Source organism: Carcharodon carcharias, chromosome 1 (genome assembly GCF_017639515.1).
Source record: "Carcharodon carcharias isolate sCarCar2 chromosome 1, sCarCar2.pri, whole genome shotgun sequence".
Taxonomy (NCBI): Eukaryota; Metazoa; Chordata; class Chondrichthyes; order Lamniformes; family Lamnidae; genus Carcharodon; species Carcharodon carcharias.
In genome coordinates, this window is record NC_054467.1 from 165649506 (window position 1) to 165666937 (window position 17432).

Sequence of the window (17432 nt, forward strand, 5' to 3'; positions counted from 1 at the left end):
CTTTTAACATAAATAAGTTATGCCCCAAAACACTTACTTTCATGCAACCAGGTTGAAATTGAGACTACCATTCACACTTGTTCAATGAGGCTCTTCAAATTGTTTGGCTTTTCTTAGATGCACAGACACATTTTAAAAGATTTTCATATCAAAACATATTAATTAAGAAACTGACCAGCCAATGAAACTAGCAAATGTTTTATGTGGTTTTTGAGTCATTTTCAATAATTTTAAATCTGGTTATTCACAACTGGAGAGCTGGATACCCCTGCTTATTTTAACTGATAACCCCATTTTCAGTTATATTAATAAAATTGCACCAAGTTACCATTCATAAATGCACCAAAGGGTACCTATTAATGGAAAAAAGAACAATTATTTTATATTATATGCTGCCTGCTGATTCATGGAAGATTTTTTGGGGCTATGCAAATGATTTTTTTGTGGAAACTTGAATTGTACCTTCAGCAGTGCAATTTCAAGCACATTTTGAGCATAATTTCCCAATCGCTCCAAAGCAGGAACTCTACCCCAATGTGTGTTTCTTTGTATGAGTTTGAATTGTAATGAATGAATGCAAACAGTCATTCTACCATTGGTCTAAGGGCTATAGAACTACATTTAATTTAATTTATTTCACAGTGTATCCTGTTGGTATTTTTGAGAAATAAAAAGCAGGGATATGTATGAAAATCGTAGTCAATAACTAGTTAGCTCAGAAAAAGACAAGTTTTATACACACTTCAGGACATTCCATAAGTTAAAAAAAATGTTGGCAAAAATGTAGACAAAGAATAACAATCACTGCTTATTTTTGAATCCAATTTCAACTTTTTTTCCAAGTAACTGACTCGAACTGGAGAGGGGAGCAGGACTAATTGTCAGGTCTTATAAAGAGCAAGCACTGGCACAGAGGGCTAAATGGCCTCCTTCTGTGCTATATCATTTGTTTTTTATCATTCAGGATGTGGTGTTGCCGGCAATGTCAGCATTTAATACATATCCAGAATTGTGTGCTGCCTCCTTGAACTCCTGCAGTACAAGGTGTGGGTAGTCCATTGTAGCTACGTGATCAAAAGGCTGAGCTGAAACAGATAGTTCGACATCATAACCAGGATTTTCCATTCGTCAGGTGGGCCCGGTGAGAGTGGGTGGGGGAGGTTGCGGAGCCGACAGCCGCCCGCAATTGGCTCCACTCCATGATTTCACAAGGGTGGGCCAATTAAGGCCTGCCCTGCGTGGATCACGAGTGGCAGTGCTCCTGTGCAGGTGGGGGGGAGGAGGGAGAGCTGGGCCTAGCACACAGTTTGTGCATGCATGAGAAAGAGTGCTCCAATCTCCCTGAAGCACAAAGATGCTGTCGGCTGTGCGCTCGCCAACCTGAAAATGTAAATGACATGGGGTGACATCAGGAATTCTGCCCGATGTCACCCCACGTTATTTTATGGCGTGGCCCACACCCCCCGCTCGCCGACCGGAAGATTCAGCCCTGGGTGTCTCATCCATCTCCCACACTGGCACTAACCACTTGAGGTCATTGCCTGTGTGAGGGCTTGCAGGTCCGAGCACAACCCCAGGAACGCCTAATTCTGTCCCTGGAGCTACCTCTCCATGAGAGTCACCACTCTCTCAATGGAGGAGGCAGTGCACTTAGCCATGAGGGTTAATGCAGTACTCAGGCTCCGCATGGACTCCTCCACAACAGAGACCGTGGCACGCATGTCCTCATGGATCTCCGCCAGACCCTCCCGCACATCCCACTGGACATCGAGCATCTACTGCCTAATGGACGACTCCAGGGGCTCATCATCTGCCTTTGACTGAGCATTGTCCTGGGCTCCAGCAGTGCTCCAACTGCCGGTGCCCTGGGCACTCTCTGCCTCCGCCTGCTCCTCAAGTAAGTGTGAAGTGCCCTCATGACAGTTCTCCGACATTCTAGCTGAGGATCTAATGCCCACCGAGATACTGGTATCTGCGTTGGTGCCTGATTCAGAGAGCGGGTGTGACAGAAATGCATGTGAAGCCTGGTGGTCCTCTGGTGTCAGAGGTGGCTCTTCAGGGCCCTGCAATTGATTGCGTGCTGGCGAATCTAAGGGAGACATGTCATTAGTTTAAGTCATCACTCTGTCATTGTGCATGCCAGGTACCCTGGTGAGACAATGGAGATCTGCATCATGGTGCCATCGTCTTTCAATGATCAATGGGGACTCCAGTTTTGAGGCTTCCATCAATGATGAGACTACATATGAATGTTTGCACAATTTGAAACTCTCACCCCGGTGCACTGCACTCTTACCTTCGTCTGACACCCTAGCCTCCCACAGCTGGTTGACCGAGGTGTGTGGCGCCTCTCCAGCTCCAAGGTGTCCTGCTCAAATCTGGATAGGATCAGGATATTTGGGGGGCCGCCGATGTCCACAAAGCTTCGGTGTTGTTATGGGTCATCTTCTCCTGAAAGAACAGAGGAACATTAAAAAGTCCATTCTCTACCTGCAGCATGGCCAACCCCACCTGAGGAGTACCTCATAGGGCACATCTGAGTCGTGGCCCTTGGCTCGCAAGGCACTTGATCCAAGCAGTCAGGCCTCACTGCCTTGGCTAGTTTGGCATCACTGACAGTTGGCACTCAGGCTCTAAAGCCCCTGAACTCCATGGGGGATGACAAGATCTTAACGCTTCAACACACTGATCCATGCCAACATGGTACTCACCCTTCCCAAGCGCAGCAGGCCGTTAAACCTTTTGCGGCACTGGACCCATATGCGCTACATATCGCAGTGGCTGCTGACCAGCGCTATCACCTCCCCCCAAGCTCTTTTTGTCAGGTGTGGTGGCCTCCTCCTTCCATCCCTGGAGACAAGGGTGTCCCTCCTGGCAACCACCTCCTCCAGGATGACTGCGAGGCACTCATCTAAAAACCAGGAATTGGGGGGGGGGAGGTGGCGGGGGGGGGGGGGGTGGATCCTAGTGCCCACCTGACTGCCCTCCTGCCTGGCGTCTCCAGCCACACTTGATACCATAACTTTAGCATTCACAACACAGAAAATATGCTCTTCCCTGGCAGCCTTCAAGGAGCTTCCTGTGCCATTTTTAAACTGGCCACTGGGTTGCCATTGGACCCGGTGGCCGATAGGCCCCTCCACCCGCCCGCCCCTTCCCGACCATTGGGTGGGTGCATTTCACACTAGGCGGGCCTTAAATGGCTAGGCACTGTGAAATTGCGGTCAGGAGATGATCGTGGGCTGCGGCCCGTTTCCCAACCGGTTGCGGGCCCAGTGATCATGCCCGCTTGTGGTGGGCAAAATTCAGGCCTACGTGCTTAATGCTTATTGCTAGGTTTTAATGTAATGTAAATTTGACTGAGTTTTTTTAAAATTCATTTACAGGGTGTGGGCTTCGCTGGCTGGGCCAGCATTTATTGCCCATCCCTAGTTGCCCTTGAGAAGGTGGTGGAGCTGCCAAGAATGATTTCTATGGAGACTTGAGATGCCTCGTTTGTGTAGGAGATGCCATTCTTTTCTTTAAATTTAATATTTTAATATACAAGTTTCTAAACGCAATTACTTCTTGGTTAAGAATTATTCATTAATTTTTCCATTGACATGAATACAACTTGTATTTTTACAAGAGCATGATAAGACCAAATTTGACACTGCGCCACATTAAGAGGTATTAGGACAGGAGACATATGCTTGGTCAAAGTGTTTTTAAACAGCGTTTTAAAGGAGGAAGGAGATGTAGGGAGGTGGAGAAGTTTAAGGAAACGTTTCGAGTTTCGGGTTTAGACAACTGCAGGCATGGGTTGCCCATGGGTATTTCAAGGAATTCTGGGATGCACAAGAGGAAAGAATTGGAGAAATGCAGAGTTCTTAGGACATTGTAGGGTTGGAGGAATTTTTAGAGGTAGAAACAATGGACGAGTTGAGCAGAAGAATGAGAATTTTAAATTTGAAGTGTTGCCTGACTGAAAGCCAATGCAGGTCAACAAGCACAAGGGTGGTGTGTGAATGGGGTTTGATATGAATTCAGACACAGGAAGCATAGTTATTGATGAGCTGAAGTTTATGGAGTGTGGAAGTTAGAAGGCAAGCCAGGGAAGTGAGAGTCAAGTGAAAAATGCACATCTTAAAAAGCAAGTACCAGCAAATCACAAATATATGTGCAGATCAAAGAAGACATTCAACAGTGCCACCTCATCCTCATGTAAGAACCTATGGCCTTCCCAAAGCAGTATCTAGCTGCTTCATAAATCATTCCAAGGTATTTTCTGCCAACCAGAAGACCAGGTTTTGATTATTTCAGATCATGAACTCTCTCCTCCATCCCCACCCCCTTTCCAATCCCCCTTTTTCCAATAATTTATAATTTAAAAAAAATGTATATTTTCCTTTTCCCACCTATTTTCACATTTATTTTGATCTATTGTTTTATCTCCACCTTTTAGCCTATTTCAATCCCTTCCCCTCACCCCACCCCCACTAGGGTCATCTGCCACTAGCTTGACCTGCTTGCTATCCTTAATGTCCCCATTAACACATTCCTTAGATAATATCACAACCATCAACACCTCTTTGTCTTTTTGTCCATGACATCCTTGGCAATCTCTTCTTTGCCTCCACCTATCACTGGCCCTCTATCCAGCTTTACCTGTCCCACCCCCTTCTATCAGCTTATATTCCACCTCATTTCTCTATTTCTTTAGTTCCGATGAAGAGTCGTATGGACTAGAAATGTCAGCTGTATCCCTCTCCGCAGATGCTGTCAGACCTGCTGAGTTTTTCCAGGTATTTTTGTTTTTGTCTAGATTTCCAGCATCCGCAGTATTTTGCTTTTATCCAGGTATTGCTTACTTGATTGATTACTTGCTATGTGAAAAAGTGTTATATATATCAGCTCGAGTGTGCCTTTACCATTTTGTACCTATGTTCCCCTCATCCTGCACTATTCATTTAACATGAAATAGTGCTCCAGATTAAACATTTTAATTTTGTTTGGTATGTCCACAGTGTTTCCCCTTATTTGTTTCATTCAAGTTTGAAGATTTCAACTTTCCCTAAGCTTTCGGCATTTCCCAATCCTCTGACATGGGATCAGACAAATTTAAAACTTGCTCCTCTAAATTGCTGTGGATGCTGGATCACTTGAAAATTTCAAGACTGGGATCAATAGATTTTAGTTGGATAAGAGTATCACAGTCATGGGGAAAAGGTGGGCAGAAATGGAGCTGAGGTACAGATCAGCCATCATCTTAATTGAATGATGGAGGAGGCTCAAGGAGCTAAATGGTTCACTCTTGTTCTTAAATTTCCATCAGTCATGTGACCCTTCCCTGTGTCAATTCCAGTGAGTTTATTGGGTCTCAGTTACCAAAATCTCTATATGGTACTTAAGGCATGACCTGACCAGAACATCAGATGTTCAGCGAGTTACTATATAGTGAGTGTAATGCTATAAACAATGAGGTTATTGTAAAAGGAAGAACCAGCTGTAACCTAGGTGGATTAAAACATATTCCTATACTGCAACTGTGAGTGCATTTCAAAAATTTCATTGGCTGTAAAGAACAGTCTTGTGGATCAGTAGGCAGCACAGCTGTCTCTCAGCCAGAAGCTCCAGGTTTAAGTCTCACTCCAGGATTTGTTGGCTATGCAAGGAGCGATCATGATGTGATTCAAACTGGTGAATAATCCGCCTGTTTATCCTTCCAACACGCTACCCCACCCACCCCCTCACCTGCCTGCCCTCCCGCCCCATCCCCATTCCCAAAAGAGGGAAAACCTATATGTGAAGATATGAAATAAAGACATTGTCTGTAAAGCACTTTGAGGCATTCTGAGGTTGTGAAAGGTGTTACTGAAATGAAAGCTAATTCTTTCTTTTACTTGGGGGCGGTGGGGGGGAGGAAATACATATAATAGGATATCATTGAAGAGTATTTGGATCAATTTAAATTTAGGAATAGCCTGCTTCAGCTGGGTGGATGCTATGATGGCACATTTGCATGATGGTACTTGCATTTGTTACTATTATTAAATTTGCATTTAGTTTTTGATTCTGTGTGGATATTGTCTGTTGAGTACCAAGGTCAATGCACAGATCACAACATTTCATTTCAAAATGCATTGCAAACTCCTATGACAATTTGCATCTATCAGTTTGTGGTCCAGAACAGTAATGTGAATTTTACCTGTATCAACTTGTAAAAACTCCTCTGACAGTCCCCAAACAGGTAGCTGTCTTCTGCTCTTTAATTTATATCTAAACGCCAATTGCACAGTATTTAGGAATTTAATAAAACATTGTTGAGATCTTAAATATTTTCAGCTAGACTGTGAGAACTGTCCCAAAGAAACCACATTTGAGATGCTGAGCTTCTCTCTGAGGTGACATATTAAATGTTATTTTATTATTGAAGAATGTTTATTCCTGACAATTCAAGGTGATTTTTGCACTAAAAATTAGAATTGTCCAACAATTTAAATTATGCACAATAAGTAACATAACGAAGTGTGCATTTAGTGCTAAAATTTTAAATTATCAAATAATTGAACTAAACAATTTTCAGTTCAGAGTGCAACCTTGTGTAGCCTAGCTGATTAAATAAGATATGGTGGGAATCACTAAACAAAATCAAAGAACAAATTAACTGCAGAGAAATCAGAACAATCTACTGGCACTGCTATGTGACATATAGCACAGACGGGGCACCACACAACACAGATAATTACATTAAATTGTGTATTTTTCTTGTGAACTGCTTGGAGATTTTTTTAAACTTGGGAAACTTTCAGTCCATTGACAGACACTGGGGATCACTGACGTCATCGCCTGTAAATCATAGTCATCCCAGTAGGAACTGTGTTCGCGGCTGAGTTTGGAAACGCTTTTACATGACTCTTCCACTTTATCGAGATTGCTATAAACTTGTTTTGAATTCCTGGAAATGGGATGATACCGAAGAATGTCACCTTCGATCCTATTCTCTGGTGGAATCAGTTAAAAAGCTGGAATAACATTCGCTTTTCCGTGGTAATCCCCGGGATCTTATCTGCTCGGGAACTGTCGAATCCAGCTGGTCTGGTAAGTCGTTGCAATGGAATAGTGATTTCAAATTGATGCAGTTTCAAGTAGGGCCTTTTTTGCTTTTAAATTTAGTTAAATTCATTTTATATTGCACTGGCATTGACAAAGGGAATATAGAAACTAATATACCTACCTTGACTTAAAATTGCTTTTTGCTGGATACAATTTTACAAAAGTAAATGTGAAAGAATTCAAAAGAAACTCGAATCGTTTGAATAAGCAACAAGCTTTTTCAAAGCACAGATTAAGTCGTTTTGAAAACAACTCAATGTGTGCAATGCAGAGGAAGGTGTACTGCACAGGTCCCGTTAAAGGTAACCTTTGGCAATGTTTTTACTGAAATGGTGCGATTACTCAAGTTTACAGCCTCGACTTCTGCAGCAATGAGGATCGTCATCTCGTGGCCCAAAAATCCTTTCTGTTCGAACATTGTAAAATAGCGCCCCCGTGTGCTTCTGGAAAATAAGGCTCAGAACGGGGTTGAAAACCATGTTTTACAAAGCAAGGGAGGAGGCAATGTCCCAATATCCATCCTGATCAATATTTAATTAAGGCACAGCTAAGACAAGGCGACGTTTTCGCATTTAATATTTTCACAATGTACATTTATCTGCGAGCTTGGCGGAGTTTATTTGAGAGGAACACTGGGACTTTTATTTTCCAAATCGAACAGTGTGTTGAATGTAGTAATTTTAGAAAAGCATTCCAATAACATTTACAAGGTGCAGACTTTTCACATCAATTCGAGTAGGCGCTGCAGTCGGTTTGGCTAAAACATGGAATAATGCTCCTCACTTGAAACTCCACACTAAAGATTGACTAATCTGACCTCTTTACCCGGGGCCAGGACAATGTTGAGATGATTAATACTTTTATAGTGGTGCCGATGATAATTCTTCGAACTGCAACTTATTTTTTTATAGTTCAGGTGAGACCTTTCATTTAGTTCAATTTGATATCCGCTCTCCCGTTTTCAATTCGCTTTGCATTTGTTTGCATGGCTTTTATGGGTAAATAGTTTCGATTAAGTTTTGACGAGAAGTGTGTGGGGTGAGAGCGAAGGCATTCTAACGAGGAAAGAATATGTTTGATTTTAAATATAATCTGATTCTAATGACTGTTCAAATAATCCTCTACATAGTTTGTTCGGATGTATTGAAACCGCTTCATGCCATTCATTGCCGAATCTTTTGGGAGTTCTTTATTTCAGTCAGGTATTCATGATTAGATTGTTTGAAAAGGAAAGTGGTGACAAATATACTTCATCCTCGGGGTGTTTGCTGTTTGCAGTCACAGTAAACCAAACTGTTGTCTTGCTCGCTCGTAACATTAGGTAAAACAAATACTGCACCTCAAGAGACGAACTTTCCTCAGGGCACATTAATTTTAACTTTTGCATCTAAATAGACTTTGGGGTGGTGATTAAAGTACTGCTAGACAATAATGTGTGAATAATGCGACATTACTATCGTCTTGTTTGTCTTTAGGGGAGGGGCAGCGCTCTTTTAAGTTGCATTGTATTAGATGAAGTAATTTATAAGATCAGTGAAAATGACTTTATTGGAATGTAGGCAATAATGTCTTCCCAGAGTGGTGTTTTGATGACTTTTGAGTTAATAACGAGACTCCTGGGTTTAGGAAGTCCTTTTGTAAACGGCATCGCCGTGGCAGTTACCGTTCATTTTTTTGTTTGCATTGGGAGGTAATTGGGCGAAGCAGGTCGTTACCATTCCATCATTTCAAGCGTCTACCTGGAGTTCTCCACACACCACACTGTAGAATTCACACTGCCGCAAACTTTGCAAATGGTGGTAATTTCACGTTTATAGTCAACGCACCAGCCCGTGCAGCACATCCTCTTTTCCGATGTGCTATCGGTACGATTTAGTTTTCATCCCATGAAGCATTCGAGGTTGAAGTGGGCTGTGGAATTGGGGGAGGGGAATCTGGTGTGACCGGTTATATCTTTGTTCAGTTGAACATCAGTTTATGTTCTAAGTAAGGCGATTTAAAATACGCTAACGTACTCAATAGAAAACTTGGTTTCGTCTGAAGTTACGTCTGGAGAAAATTATGGTCTAGACTCTAGCCCTAAGACTGTGTGCCTTTCCTTCTCATTTCACTCAGTTGGCGCAATGGTACAGTATTGTTAACGGAACAGAGGAAGTTAAGGGAAGATTTTCAGGTTAGGAGTGAAGTGGGAGAAAAGAAAAAAGAAACTACTTGAAAAAGATTTGGGGAAAAAAACACGTCCAAAACGTCGGAAAACTTCATCAAAGAATATCCGCAGCTTAAAAAAAATACGATTTATTCTTTACCCCTTTACAATCGATTTCGCTTCCACAAAGTTAAACCAGGTTTACAGCCGGTTTCTTTAATCAGGAAACTTTGTCCTAAATCTGTTGAATGTATTATTAAATGCAATGGGGGAAATGAATGTGCAGCGGGAGGGACAAGGTGGCAGCCTGTGTCCGGTGAGAGTGAGTGAGCCCTGCCCGGAGCCACGCTGTGCCACTGCATGCCAGGGGAAGCTAGTGCCGGGCACGGCGCATGCTCAGGGCGGGCCGGCCAGGGACACAGACCCATTCTCATCATGGTGTGTCCAGTGTGGGGGAAGCCGCCGGGCCGGGCTCGCTGTTTGCCCCGTTAATGTCGGGTGAGGTGAGGAGAGGAGAGGAGGGGGAAAGTGTTTTGCTGTGGAAAGTTTGTGCCTTTGTGCTGAGGAAGGGGCTTTTGTGCGAGGAGAGCTCGGGGAGTCCGTTTTCAGCGAGCAGCACACGGCTTATTGCAACTACCGTGAGTTTCCCCACTTTTCTCCGTCACACACACGTTCTAGACATATGTACTTGTTTGTGCCTTTTTCATGTTTCTTTCGCCTCGTGGAGCATTCCTTGGAAAGTTAGTTCGTAGCAGTTTGGTGAAGAGTTTGGCTCAAACGTTTCCATTTGAACTTGTGAGACAGTGGCAGAGGAACACACTCCCTCCCTCACTCAGACACTCACTCACTCTCACTCAGTGGGTAAGAAGGGGGAATCAGACAGCTCCAGGAACCTGAGCGGGGATTTGCCATCAATTTTCCACATTCTCCCTCTCTCTTCACACACACCCAGATTAATTTCGCTTAATTTGTGCTTTTTTTTTCCAAAAAATATCATTATTTTCTCCTTCCAAATGGAGTCTGCCCAGAATGGTTAGCAGTTTGTTAGAAGAACTCGACTTTCATCGAGAGAGAGAGAACTTTTTCGGAAGCCTCAACAACAGGGGCACGCAGTCTCCAGAAAGAGTGCGTTTCATTCCAGGCTCTGTGACCCGATTCATTTCTTTCTCTCTCTCACCAGGTTGGGGGATTTCGATCCTTCAGATAAAGCAGCTTCTCTATCTCTGAGCAGCAGGCAATTTCTTTTATCTGACCAGAGCAGTGTTCCATGTATTCATGGCTCTGGGAGTGCAGATTTGTTATGTTGGAGACAGCAACAAGGTTAAAATCAGAGAAGCCCTGAGAAGCTCGGCGCCTTCTGACCAATTGGGAGTTGTATGTTTAATTTTAAACGTTACTTCTTGGTAATCCAACTTGGCATTCTGTGATACTTTATAACATGCAAGATCGCTAATGAAGCGGCTTTGCCTCCTATTTATTTATGGACTGCAGACACATGGTAAAAATATACTCCTGTTTCTACATTACAGCTTTAATTACGTTTTTTAACCGAAGCGTTTCTAACATAATAGTAAACATTTGTCCAGAGCTCACTCAGGTGTTCTGTCCTCAGTTTAGTTTCAAATTTTACTATTTAAAATGGTGCTTAGTTGATCTGCTGAGTAGTTTGAGTGTAATTTGTAATGAACGGGTCGCGACCTAAGAAACTCATTCTTTAAAATCGTTACAGAATTGATCATTGATAAGGTGGAGCGAACAGCGCAAAACCTTGTTTTCCGTTTTGTTAGCCTGTAATAGGAACTTCGGAAATACTAATGAATCAGATAGTAATTTGGAGAGAAAAAAATCTGGTGTGTATGGGATGATGGTGATGGGGGGGGGGGGGGGTGGAGGGAGGGTGGTGATCGGGGGGGGGGTGATGGTGGGGCAGAGGTGGGGTGGGGGTGAGATGGGGGGGGATGTGATGATGGGGCAGAGGTGGGGGGGGGCGAAGATGAGGTGAGGAGATGTTGGTGCAGAGATGGAGTTGGGGGTTGGTGGTGATGGTGGGGCAAAGGTGGGGTGGGTGTGATGGTGGGGCAGAGATCGGGCGGGGGGTGGTGATGGAGTGGGAAGCATCTACTGATAAAGTCAAGATGGTGACATTTAATGGCCATTTTAATTTTCTGTTTTCTTTTCAAAGAAATACTTTGTTACATTTATTGGAAATCAGCTTAGGGATAGTGACCATTAATTTCTTTTGCTGATTTATACTCAATGGACTTGAAACTTGGCAACTAAATTGTTGAAAAGGAATAACACTTCAGTTTAAGAATTGAATTAGCTCTTCAGCCAATGCTAGGAGTTGTTTTAATGGACTATTTTATATACCAATCACACAGTTGATAAAGATGTAATGTACTTCTCTGACTTTCTTTTTGTGTTCTGTCTGAAGTAGATTTAAATATTTGGTAAATTTATTTCAGATTTACAGAACTTAGTTAATGACTCTCACAAAAGCAATTTAGCAAATATTTGGACAGCTTGCATTCCCGATTGAAAACTTTCAGGATCTTTAGATCTGTTTCCCCAGTGTTAGGTCTCTTTTGCAGTTAACTTTCTACTGCCTGCTGCAATTTTGAAATCTCAGCAGTTAATTTTATCTGCTTGGTATAATTTACTGTTTTGTTCTTGGACATGACGCTTTATTGTCAAGGTCCTGTTTGCGAGTCAGCAGCTTTGTTAAACGGTTATTCAGGTCTAGTGGATTGACAAATGTGGGGGCTGGGGTTGGGTGATGTAATGAGCTAAACTTGCTTTGGACCAATAGGGGGGTTTAGTTTCACACTCATAGATAAAGCATCAAGCTTACAGCACACCAGCAAAACCCTGGAATTGGATTACTGTATCTAAGAGATAACAGCATTATATTAAATCTGGTGATTGAAAATCTTAGTTTAAACCTGTATTAATATTTCAGCTTGCTTTATAAATTGTGAGCCTATTGACATTGGGATCAAAATTGTAATTAATATCACCCAGTAAAATAACTATCAGTTTTAAAAGGAGGAATGATCTTATTCAGTTGCTTTAAGCGCCTTATTATCTTGTTTACAAAGTACTGAGCAAGTTTAACGGATAAAGTGATTATGAAGAAAAACAACATTTGGGGTTAGATCTGCTTCTGCATGGTAGAGCATCATTGGTATTTTCCTGTGACAGAAGTTGAACCCTTGGCAGAAACTTAACTGTACAAAGGACCAGGTTGTAGGAGTCTGAGAAGAAAATTCCAATCCTTGCCAGTGTATTAGTGTTATCGTTGAATGTGGAGAGTTGATTTTAGAGAAAAGGATGTTGTCAATTCATAATAGTAAACTCTATAATCCCAGAGATCCCTTGGCGTACTAAAAAGAACTTATTTTGTTTGTTGCAGTTCCCTGACTAGTATTTGTCACGCTGGCAATATAATATGCTCCTTTTCATATGCCAGGTTGCATGTGTTAATTGTGTTTTGTGGCAAAAATATTCTAAAATAAGGTTGAAGTTAGGTGTGTTACTGTGAAGACTTCAAAGGCATGTTTGGACATGCCCTACTAATGTTGCAGCTCCCTTCATTAACTGTGAACATTATGAATTTTGCTGCAAACTTGTAAATTTTGTGGTACAAACTTACATAAACACCATTGCTCAAAACCAGCATTAATTGGATGTGGAGTTAGTGGGCCTAATTAATGATTCTCCTGATTGTCCAGTGATACAATTGATTGCTGGAAATTTGGACACATTGATTTCCATGCTCTGATTGAGAGATACTGAACTGGCAGCCTTGCTTCATGACATTTACCCTATGTAACGCACAAAATCACATTAAATAACAAGATAATGGAACTCTAATTACAAGCAGCTGTTTTAGGAAATGTTCTCCTTTGTCAGCAAAGCAATGAAAAGTATAATGGGTGAAATAATTATTAAGAAAAACAAAAGTAATTTATGTTTATTTTCTTGTTAAATGGCTCTGTCTGTGCTGTAGTTCATCCTCTGACCCTTTTTCCATTAGCTCGTGAGTCCCCAAAACTCCCACCTCTTTCCCACTCTATTCCTTTCTTTTATTATTGATCTCTTTCCACCATAATCCCACCTAAAACCTTTGCTGATGATCCCCCTGCACATGGTCAACTTCGTTCAGGTCACACTCCCCTCTCTGTTCACAATTCACAGTTTTTGTGATACAGACAATACATTTTATCAGGATCTAGTTCATGTCAATGAATGGAGCAGTGAAATTCCTCCTTGCTTCAATTTGCTAATTAAACAACAACTTCATGGGACTGGCATTGTTAGAAGTTAATCCATCACCTCTAAGAATTGGTGGGTTCATCCTTATCCTTCCTCATCTATCGTTGTTGGCTTCGCTATCTTCTCAGGCTCGAAGTGGAACTCCTACAGTGCTGCCTTCAGAAGTTCAATTTCCTTTCCTTTCCCCTCACCAAATCTAAACCCTGTATAAAGTATAATCTTGTCTGCAGCATGTCTGGGAGGCTTTTGTGGAACCTCACTCACACTTTTCGACAGGATTTAAGAAAGGTTTTATCTTCTGATTTGATTTCCCTATCCCCTGTAATCTCCAGTCTCTCTCCATTCACTTTCTTTATTCCATAAATATTCTGTAGCGTTTTTATTCTGATCTTTCTGTTCTTGTTCAATATAAGTTACAAGTACGTTGTTCGACACACTTCCTCCTTCATGCACTTTGGCTCTGTTAGAATTAAGACTCATTGCACATTGTACTCCACGTGACTCTTCCCTGAACTCTCAAAAAGTGAAACTCCTTACCTCCCTCAGTTTTTTTCCCTTCTTTTACAATTGTCAGACTTTGTCCTGCACTGTGGTCTTTTGCCCTTGACTTTGGTTTCTTAAAAACAAAAAGCTAAGTAATGGCCCAGTTGAAGAAAATGTTAGTAGTGATATATAAAGAGGTAGTGCTATTTTTGTGAAATGAAAATGCAAATTGTAACCTTCTTCAATTAAAGAATTCAGAGTGAAGTTATTTTAAGAATGTGCTAAAATAGAAATTGCTTCCATGCCTTTGCATGAAAACCTTGTGTGTTGGAACCGCCCGCTCCTCAAATGTACTGAAAAGTACTGCTGAAGTAAATTAGCTTCTGGACAACCAGCTAATGTGCATGAAACTAGTGCGCTTGGTCCTGCCATGCACTGGAATTTACAGTTAGTGTGAGCAAAACTGGGGCCTGTAATATGTTGTGGTTTACTGGATACTGAATGGCTGGCCCAAAAGTTTTAGATGGTTCCATAAGCTTTAAGAATGAAACACTTTCGTTCAACAGGAGAGCTTTTGTCTTTGGTTATCTGATCATTTTTTACATTTTGTAGGTTTGGAAAGGTATTTAGGATTGTGACAGATTTTGATGTTGGCGCTTAAGGTGAAGTGGTATATGACCTCACGAGAGAATAGACTGTGTTGTTTTATTTAATGGTGTTATTATGAATTTTGATAAATGTTTAAAAAACCCCACAAGATTCTGTTAGAAGGATGGAAAGCAGTCACCATCTAGGCTTCTATAAAAAGGATAGTTACATTGGTGAGGTACCAGAGGGCTGCTAATGCCTGTCCAAGTAGTGCCAAGCAAGAATAAATAACTTCTTGAAAGCTTGGAAGAAGATTTGTCAGGTTCGGCTGAAGTTCCCATCACATCTGTTTTGTGGAATGGATTATTTGGTGGCAGTAGTGAAAGAAAATACTTCTTGGTACTCAGAGGGTACGTTATATTGCACCAATGCCACCATCCTCCTCAGCACGGGTACTGTGCATGGCTGCAAGTAACATGTAAAACGTAAGGATTCATAAAAATCAGGTCGCCCTGGTGCTGATCTTTGCATATCCTAGCAATTTTACAACAGCAACAATATCTTTAAGGCACTTCACATAAGCATTATAAAGCAAAATTTGACATTAAACCACATCAGGAGATATTAGGGGAGGTGGCCAAAAGCTTGGTTAAATTGGTAGATTTTAAGGAGCATCCAAAAGAGGAAAGCAAGACAGGGGTTTAGGGAGGAAATTTCAGGACTTAAGAGCCTCTGCAACTGAAGGCATGGCCACCAACAGTGGAACAATTAAAATTGGGGAAGCACAAAATGTTTGAATTAAAAGAACCCAGACATCTTAGAGGGTTGTGGGGCTGGAGGAGATTAGAGATCAGGAGGGGTGACACCATGGTGGGATTTGAAAACAAGGATGAGATGTTTAAAACTGAGGCGTTGCTTTAGTTGGAGGACAGTTTAGGTCAGCGAGCCCAGTGGTGATGGGTGAATGAGACTTGGTGCAATTAAGGACAAAGACAGCAAAGTTTTGGATGATCTCAGGTTAACAGTGGGTAGAATATGGAGGCCAGCCAGTACTGCATTGGAATAGTCAAGACTAGAGGTAACCAAGACATGGAATGGTTTTCACAGCAGATAAGCTGAGACAGGGGTGGAGTCGGTTAATGTTACACATCAGCTATGATCTAATTGAATGGTAGAGTAATCTAATTGAATGGCCTACTGCTCCTGTTTCTTTTGTGGAAATAGGCAGCCTTAACAATGGCACAGATAGGTGTTTGAGAGCTCACCTTTGGGTCAAATATGACACCAACATTGCGAATAGTCTGGCTCAGCCTCAGACAGTTGCCTGGGAGTTGGTGGCAAGGAATGAAGTTTGGAGTGGAGACCAAAGAATATTTAAATGGAGGAGATTTCTGAAAATCTAGACCTGGATGTTGGACAAGCAGTCTGACAATTTAGAGACCCTGGATGAATCAAGAGATTTGGTGATGAGTTAGAGTTGGGTGTTGCCAGTGTGTGTGTGGAAATTGAGGGCCAGCATATAGCTGGTAAACAGATTGTTGGAGGACATCAGAGGGAACGGAGTGAGAACAGAAGCCATTGCAGGTGATTCTCTGGCTAGGTAGATAAGAATGAAATCAAGGGAGTGCAAACAGACCCAGATGGATGATGGTGGAGAGGCATTGATGGAGGATGGTATGTTGAGCTGTTTCATGGCTTTAGAAGGGGCAGAAACTTGATTGGAGGGACTCAATAATACAACGCAGAAGGAAGCTACTTGGGCCATTGAGTCTGTATTAACTCAAAGAGAAATCCAATTAGTCCTACTCCCCTACTCTTTCCTATTTCCCTGAAATGTTTTTTCTCTTTCAAGTATTTGTCCAATTCCCTTTTGAAGGTTACTGTTGAATCTGTGTCCACCACCCTTTCAGGCAACTCATTCTAGATCCTGATGACTTGTTGCATTAAAAAGATTTCCCCATGTCGCCTCTGGTTCTTTTGCTAGTAAATTTAAATCTGTGCCTTCTAGTTATTGACTCTTCAGCCATTTGAAATAGTTTCTCTTTATTTACCCTTTCAAGCGTTTCATGATTTTAAACACCTGTATGAAATCTCCTCTTACCTTTCTGTGCCCCAAGGAGAACCACCCCACCTTCTCCAGTCTATCCACATAACTTTAATCCCTCATCCCGGAACTATTCAAATAAATCTCTTATATACCCTACCCAATACCTTCATGTCCTTCCTAAAGCATGGTCCCCTGAATTGGACACAATGCAACAGCTCCAACATAGAGCTCTGGTAAAGATGGGCATGGATTTGGAAGATGACAATGTTCAAGGAATAAAATCAGAAAATGTTGGAACTGCTCAGTTTGACATTCAAAGACTTTGGAGAGGAAAGGGAGGTTGGAGATGGAGTGATGGTTTGCAAAGGACAGTGAAATCAAGTTGTTTTTTTGAGAGGGGTGATAACGGCAGATTTGAAGGAGAAGGGGACAGTACCTGACGGGAGAGAACCGTTAACAATATCTGTTAACATGGGAGCAATGAGGGAAGATAGGTTGTTTTTCATTTGACTTGTAGTGGGGTGTTTAAGGGAGACTTAGCAACACCAGCAAGGGAAAATATAAAAAGATGTTTCAAGAGCAGCAGAAAGGTCAGGGTTGTGAAAAGGCATGCATAATTTGAGTGTGCACTGCCCATGATTTTCCGACTGCTAAATTTACGGGTTGGACATTCCCAGGTGGTGTGGCTAAATATCAGGTGCATTCTGGTGTCAAGTGAGATTCTTCTAACAGCCTAGATGTGTAAAATCACTTCTTCAGTGCAAAAGAGGGAAAGAAATAGAAAATCTTGACAGAACT

The 17432-nt window shown here is 42.0% G+C and overlaps 1 protein-coding gene across 5 annotated transcripts in view; it reads left to right on the top strand.

Annotated features, from left to right (window-relative positions):
• Nucleotides 1-6910: 6910 nt before the first annotated feature.
• fat1a (FAT atypical cadherin 1a) overlaps nt 6911-17432 on the top strand; it is a 209034-nt gene continuing 198512 nt past the window's right edge. For 4 of the 5 annotated variants that reach the window (XM_041203908.1, XM_041204098.1, XM_041204190.1 and 1 more), the window contains exon 1: nt 9762-9879. The gene's annotated coding sequence lies outside the window, so the exon portion shown is untranslated. Of the gene's footprint in view, nt 7081-9761; nt 9880-17432 lie in introns of those variants that run through there. The other variant, XM_041204004.1, reaches the window with a different exon arrangement.